We start from the raw sequence: 8,055 nt of genomic DNA, 5'->3' as shown, positions 1-8,055 counted from the left end.
GAACAGTGAGGCAATCAATTTTAGACCATTGACAAGAGTCTAACTGGCCCAGTTTTTGGGTCCACACACCAGGCAATCAAGAATCTGAATAAAAATTTGAACTTACTATGAAACCAAGATACTACATGAGTCCTACCAAATACATTGTATTACCAAATCTAGGTACTATAATGTGGCCCATCCACTCAGAGGAGGGGGGGGGACTGGAGGAAGAATTATGGGGAGGGGGTGACTGGGAGGAAGGCAGTGAGCATGCCGTAATTTGAATAAAGAGAAATCGATTTATTAAAAAGCAGGGGAGTGCTTTTATAGTCAAGCTCAAGGCCTAGGTACATAGCATGTGCTTACAAAAGTGGAATCTTTTTCAGTTAGTAACTTACTTCACTATCACAGTTAACAGAACACACCAGGAACACTGGAATCCATTTCTGATGTGGAAACCACAAAACTACAAATAAAGAACAAGTCACAAAAACAAACAAGCAAACAAACAAAAAAAGAAGGTGACTTTTAACATGGAATCTAATTTTAACCTTAATATTAATTTGTAAAAGAAAGAAAAACTGGAGTCTGCAAGCCTATCACAAATACAATTTTGATTATTTCCTGTGTTTGAGACAGGGTCTGATACAGACACCCAGCTGACTTTGACTCACTCAGCACACTACAATATATCATACATATTAAAAGTATAATAGAAAGTAGGATGTATGGGCCTTTGAGGAAATATTCCTAGCATCAGAATCTTGTATAGAAGAGAGAGCTGAGAAGTCATTTGGCGTTGGTCTGGTTACTGGTAAAGGAGAGTGATCTTGAAAAAGTGCAGGCCATTCCCTGGCAGAGATAATGACATAAGAAGATAAAGTTAAACCAAGTGGTGGCGCACACCTTTAATCCCAGCACTTGGGAGGAAGAGGCAGGCGGGTTTCTGAGTTTGAGGCCAGCCTGGTCTACAAAGTGAGTTCCAGGATAGCCAGGGCTATACAGAGAAACCCTGTCTCAAAAAAAAAAAAAAAAAAAAAAAAAAAAAAAAAAAAAAAACCCAAAAAGATAAAAAATAAAAAACCCCAAAAAAAAGAAGATACAGTTTGATCTCACCCCTATGTGCAATGTTAGCTGCCGAAAGATGCAACCTAACACACAGCTTCTCAACACACTGAGCTGAAGTAACTGTGCAAGTGGATTGGACATATCTGCAAAGGAGTCCCCTCTAGTTGGAAATTCAATATACATTGGATCAAACTAACCTCTCAAAGTGTATGAATTTGTATATGAATTTATGAGAGTTTATCCATATTTGTTTGTGTAAAAGTCTTTCCTTCTGTGAGGGTGGCTCTCTTCTCCTGGTTTAAGAGAAGTTTATTGCTCCAAACTTCCCCCAAGCTTAGCAAGCAAGAGGCATCTGGACAAGAGGGAAAGGCTCTAGCAATGACTCCTTTACTTAATCACCCACTCCCTTTCCTTAGAGAACTTTAATAAGAAACTGTTTAGAAGAACTTGGAAATAAAGATTAAAGACATGTTTACAAGTGTCCCACTTTTCTTCCTGTGACTTCAACTAACAGCTGGAAGTTAGAGCAGCCCAGTTTCTGTGGATATAGAACAAAAGCTACTCACTTAATCCCCTGTCTTTTTAATAGGAGGCTCTAAATACCAGAGATTGCAGTGTCCAGCCTTGCCTCAGAGGAACTCGGGCAGGTCAGCTTCGGCTGTAAAGCGACTGAGACTTAAGATAGGCAAACGTCTTAATACTAAACAGCAACCCTAAACATCCCTGAAAACCAAGTCTTGTCACCTCAGACACTCTTTCCCCCTCCGCTGCCTGAAGAGGAACCAAGAACAGCCAGGGCTGGTCCCCTGTATCCCATCACCCCGACTCCAGCTGCTTAACTCCCTGCTCCTTCCGGTTAAGGGCAGTGGTCACACACTCACCATGTCGCCACGTTGTAGATTGCTGGCAATTCCCTAAGGTCTCTGTCAGCAGACATCAAAACACATCAGACCAATCTTTCAGCCTGCTCCCAACGGAGAGGAATGCAGAGCAGGGGAACAAGGCACACGCCTCTACTTCTATTGGCGGGCCTATCCGGAGGCCCTTATTGGTTCGGGAGTCTTGATTGACATGAACACCTCCCTTAGGGTTAGAGTGCACTGAAGGCACACAGCATAGGGCTTCCCAGATCTGGTTTCTTATCCAGGAGCTGACCCTTTTCAGATCTGCAAGACTTTCTTTCACTCCTGTCCTCCAATAGTCTATCTTTCTGTCATCCAGAACTCAGCAGGAATTTCTTCTTCCTGCTCCTCCAAGGCCGCCGCCGGTTCTCCTCCTCCTCACTCCGTCCCATCCTCCACCAAGGACTCAAGAGCCACACCTTGCAGAGTACTTTATTCAACTTGACAAAGAGTAAACTATAGGTTCCAAGGATATTTACAATTAAAGAGAGATTTTAGGACACAAAATGTGATGTTTGCTTCTCTCATTTTACACTGACATCAGGAAAACCGCAGCTAATAAGCAATTGCTACACATATGAGACTCCAGACAACCCTGGGAGAAAATCAGGGGATGGATGCCAATCACTATTGAGCACTATTGTTAGCCAGCACGTCTTCCTATGTGGGAAGGTGAAAAAACATGTCTGTATTAGTAAAGGTTTTCCAGATGAACAGAACTCAGAGCATGGATCTCTATAAGTATGCAGAAAGTGGAGAGATAAGAATGGCTCACAGAATGTGGCCCCACTAGTAAATCAATGACTGTAACAACGGAGATTTGAAGAAAACAGTAGTGCCTGTATGTCTCAGGTGGTATTCAGCATGTAACAGAATTCCACAGATGAAGCCATTGCATACACTAGCACACCATTGCATACACTAGCAAGATTTTGCTGAAAGGACCCAGATAGAGCTGTCTTTTGTGAGACTATGCCGGGGCCTAGCAAACACAGAAGTGGATGCTCACAGTCAGCTATTGGATGGATCACAGGGCTCCCAATGGAGAAGCTAGAGAAAGTACCCAAGGAGTTAAAGGGATATGCAACCCTATAGGGGGAACAACATAATGAACTAACCAGTACCCCAGAGCTCTTGTCTCTAGCTGCATATGTATCGAAAGATGGCCTAGTCGGCCATCACTGGAAAGAGAGGCCCATTGGACTTGCAAACTTTATATGCCCCAATACAGGGGAATGCCAGGGCCAAAAGAATGGGAATGGGTGGGTAGGGAAGAAGGGGGGGTATGGGGGACTTTTGGGATAGCATTGGAAATGTAATTGAGGAAAATACGAAATAAAAAAATATTAAAAATTTAAAAAAAAGAAGCCTTAATGTCAGAAAAATAAAAAGACCTTGCAAGCCAGTATGTGGGAAGAAGAGAAAGAGAAAGAACTACCATCTTCAATATCCTTTATATATGTAGGCTCACAGCAGAACTTCTGGCCAAGATCTAATTTTTTCATCTCAATCTAAACTTCCAGATGAAAGAAGGGTTTTCCCATGTTAAATGGTGAAAATAATAAAAACCCTCACAGTGCCCATCTGTTTGGTTTTAGGTAACTGAACTCCTATAACTACAGTCATTTGAAAAAATTACATTGCTGGCAACAACAGTTGACAGGAAGTTCAGTTTTTATCCAGATTCTTTCTTATTAGATTTATATATTTATTTTTTTTATGTATATGAGTACACTGTAGCTGTACAGAGGGTTGTGAGCCTTCATGTGGCTGTGGAGAATTAAATTTTTCAGACCTCTGCTTCACTCTGGTCAGCCCCACTCACTTAGTCCCTGCTTGCTCTGGCCCAGAGATTTATTTATTATTATTATACATAATTACACTGTAGCTGATTTCAGACACTCCAGATCTCATTTTGAATAGTTGTGAGCCACCGTGTGGTTGCTGGGATTTGAACTCAGGACCTTGGGAAGAGCAGTCAGTGTTCTTACCAGCTGAGCCTTCTCCCCAGCCCCTTTATCCAGATTATTAATTGCCTGGTCTGCAGAACAGAGTAATGGCCAATCAAGGTGACTATCAAGATGGAAAATTGGTGACCTCACTACTCATTGCTAATGTCAAGTACAGCCATACCAGGAAAACTTTCACCTTCAAAGCCTAGCCTAGAAAGCATGCAAGACTGACTTCCCATCATGTGGCTTTAGAGACAGGATTAGATGTTCAAGGCAAGTCTCAATTACATGGCATGAGCCAGCCTGGGCTTCAGGAGACCTTGTCCTAAGCAGCACTTGTAAAAGAAATGGAAAGAAATTCTTGTGCCTGGGAAACATCACAGAATGGATACATGTAAGAGATCAGAGCAGTGCTGCATTTAAAGGGAACCAATAATTGACTTTTTAAAAACATAAATATTATTGAAAAACACATAGCCATTCTGACTTTAAAAAGAGCAGTCCATTTCCCAGTAGAAGGAATAGCATTTTTCCAATACTGTTTGACCTTGCCTCTATGTGGATTGTTGCCTGCTGAGACCTGTAACTTGACACACACAACTACAGCCAGTGAAGTCCTGTGTTTTAAATTTGTGAGCTGACTTAATTGTGTCAATGAGGATTGCACATATCTCATAGGACAGTAGTAACCTAACTGCAATTTGAATATTCACTGGCTTAACTGACGTCACAAATCATACACCCACCGATCTAGTCTGCTTTCATTTACCCAACATGAATTAAGACATGCTGCAAAATTATGAAATTACCTCCATGCCAGCATCAGGCACTTTTTCATCATGGTGACTCCAGCAGCTGATTACCCACCCTGTTTCCCCCATTAGTGTACACAATAAACTTCTTCCTATACTGGTCAGAATGCAGAAGCTATGCCCCTCATGCAAATGCTTTTCCTATTGACTCAATAAACAGTTGATTACATGACTCAAATGCATAATTTTAAAACACAGTGGTGGTACAGATGTTAATTTAAGAACTTAGTTGGAGCCGGGCGTGGTTGCATTCACCTTTAATCCCAGCACTCGGGAGGCAGAGGCAGGCGGATTTCTGAGTTCTAAGCCAGCCTTGTCTACAGAGTGAGTTCCAGGACAGCCAGGGCTACACAGAGAAACCCTGTCTCGAAAAAACAAAACAAAACAAAAAAGAATTTAGTTGGTTTAAACAACAGGATTGCAATGTTACTGCCCTGAGACATAACAGAGTGGAATGAGAGCTACATGACTCACCATAGGAAACCTTGTCTCAGAAAGAATTTCTAAAAGGCTGGAGGTATAACAGGTAGAATTAGCATCCTTTCATAGGAAATGATCACTCATTCACCATTGACTGATGCCCAAAGAAGAGCCAGCCTAGAACAGAATTTTTAGTTCCCGATATGCTGTTATACCTACGTCTGTCTTAGGTCTGGGCCACAGGTTATAGTTTGAACAATAGTCACAGAGGCAGATGGGTATTTACAGAGTAAATCTATCTCTAGTTTATAATGTATGATCTAAAAGTAAATTTAAAAGATGTATCAATGCCACAACTCTCCAATATACAATGGACATAGAATACAAATACAGAAAATATCAAGGAAACATCCCCCAACAGCACTGTGGTTAACATTTTTTTTTTAATTTATTTATTTATTATATGTAAGTACACTGTAGCTGTCTTCAGACGCACCAGAAGAGGGCGCCAGATCTCATTAGGGATGGTTGTGAGCCACCACGTGGTTGCTGGGATTTGAACTCAGGACCTTCGGAAGAGCAGTCAGTGCTCTTACCCGCTGAGCCATCTCGCCAGCCCGTGGTTAACATTCTTACATGAGCAGGTTTGCTGAGCTAGTCTAACCTAAGAATGAGGCTGCTTTTCTTACTCAGCAACTTGGTTCAGAGGAAAGGCACAGGAGCTTCTCTGTAGGACCAGGAAGAAGTGCATCCTGAATCTGTGTGTCTCAAGGCTTTGACATCTCTGTAGAAGATTCCATATTTTATACTTTATTTTTAGTTTATGTATGTCAGTCTTTTGCTGGGTCCTGTCTGTGTGCATTACCTACAGTGGTCAGAAGAGGGCATTATATCCCTTTGAATTGCAGTTACAGCAATTGAATTACAGCCATGTGGTTTTTTAGAATGCAACCTGCATCACCTGGAACAACATCCAATGCTCATGACTATATCTGTGTTTATTATATTTTCCTTGTAAAATAAATTTTTATGCATTTAAATTAGAATATAATACACCACTTCATGTAACCTTTACCTTTTACATTTTTCTAATATATATTCCCAATAATGTCAAATGAGGTGGGAGAGTTGGTAAAAACTTCATTTTCTTAACTGTATGCAAAATGCCTACTTACAAGCTTGAATGTACAACTAAACTGCTAGATGCTCAGAAATATTTGTCTATGCCAGTTAACATAGTATTTCTCTTGAGCTCACTGAAACCCAGGAGGGCTCCTTTGCTCTCTTTCTTCAAATCCTGCCTCATCCTTGTCCTGCTATTTCTTACCACTCTGTTTCCACAATGCTATTCTAAGTCAAGAGATAGAGACAGAGTCCAAAGAGAGTGCCCACCAGGAGAAAAGCTCAAATGTCTTATTGCTATAAAACCAGGCTGTATCTCCCTGACTACATCCTTGGCAGGCTGCAGCAGGTGAGCTCCAGGGGGAGGTAGTGGTGGGAGGACCCAGGTCAAGTCTGTAGAGAGCTGAAACTTTTCACCTTTACAGAAGAGCATCTAAAAGACGTCCAAGGTGCTTTGCCCCAAGCTTCCAGCAAAGACCTCGAGACCCCACCCAAGTAATTTGCCTTAAAATGGGCAGGCACTTTCCATTCTTTAGCATTCTCTTGTTTTGAGGCTTTGGCTTTCAGAAGCACACCCAAAACACACCTTTCCAAGACACACCTAGCTGCATCTGAAAAGGCAAAGTCTTTACTAGGCTTGGATATTTGAATACCAAATACGCTTTCTAAGAACCATATGCAGCCAGCAAATACGCTTTCTAAGAACCATATGCAGCCAGCATGGTGGCGCACGCCTTTAATCCCAGCACTTGGGAGGCAGAGGCAGGCAGATTTCTGAGTTCGAGGACAGCCTGGTCTACAGAGTGAGTTCCAGGACAGCCAGGGCTACACAGAGAAACCCTGTCTCGAAAAAAAAAAAAAAAAAAAAACCATATGCAAATATCCTTAAACAATTTATCCCCTTACTTCTCCCCTCTCCATCCTAAATTCTTCCCTGCCAGTTTCTTCCTTGTTACATACATGTGTGACTATGACAACTCAAATACATAAATAAAATTTGCTGACTGCATTTCTATTGGATATGTATATATAATTCAAGGACTGACTGACTTGCATTGATTAGCCAAATAGGGAACTCATTGCTTTGGGCTAATTCCCCTACTTAAGAGGTCCACTCTTTAATAAGCAATAGGACTTGGGGAGCACAAATGACAAATCATGATGAAAATAAGATAGGCCCTCTTCTCTGTGAAGTAGATAAAGTACCTACCTTGAATCCAAAGCTGCAAGTGGATTATTTTATTTACTGAGTGAGCTTTTTGCTATTTGTGGTGGCAAACCTCTCCTACCTTAGATATAGAGGTAGCTGTCACCCAAATTCCCCACAATGATTATCCTATAATTTTTGCCTACTCCTCTGAAAGACTTCCAGGTATTGGAAAAGAAGTATTCAACATAGGAGTAAAGGGCGACATTCCCATCTAAACACATTATCTTGCCTCAACTCTCATAGAGTGAATCCTGCCTCTTACCCTACCACACTCTTCCATGATCTTCAATGAGACTGTTATGATTCCAACATTCCATGCTAAGAATAAACAATATTATTCCACAAAGAGTCAAAGCATATCAACGATGGAACACACCAAAGAAAGACCAAATCCAGCAGGAAAATATGAAATCATGAAGTTCATTGTTCAGCTTCTTTAGATAATGATGAAATGGCCTAGACTACAATATACTTAGGCATCTCTAGTCTTCCACCTCTGTCTCTGAAGCACACATGGCCTCACTTTTAGGCCAATTCCACGACTTGCTTGCAGCTCGTTTCAAAGATTCCCTTATTGTCCCAAATAC

The sequence above is a fragment of the Mus caroli genome, unplaced genomic scaffold, assembly GCF_978045245.1.
Source record: "Mus caroli unplaced genomic scaffold, Mus_caroli_1 scaffold_15, whole genome shotgun sequence".
In the NCBI taxonomy this organism is placed as follows: domain Eukaryota; kingdom Metazoa; phylum Chordata; class Mammalia; order Rodentia; family Muridae; genus Mus; species Mus caroli.
The sequence above is the reverse complement of the archived record's forward strand: the minus strand, read 5'-3'. Positions refer to the sequence as shown.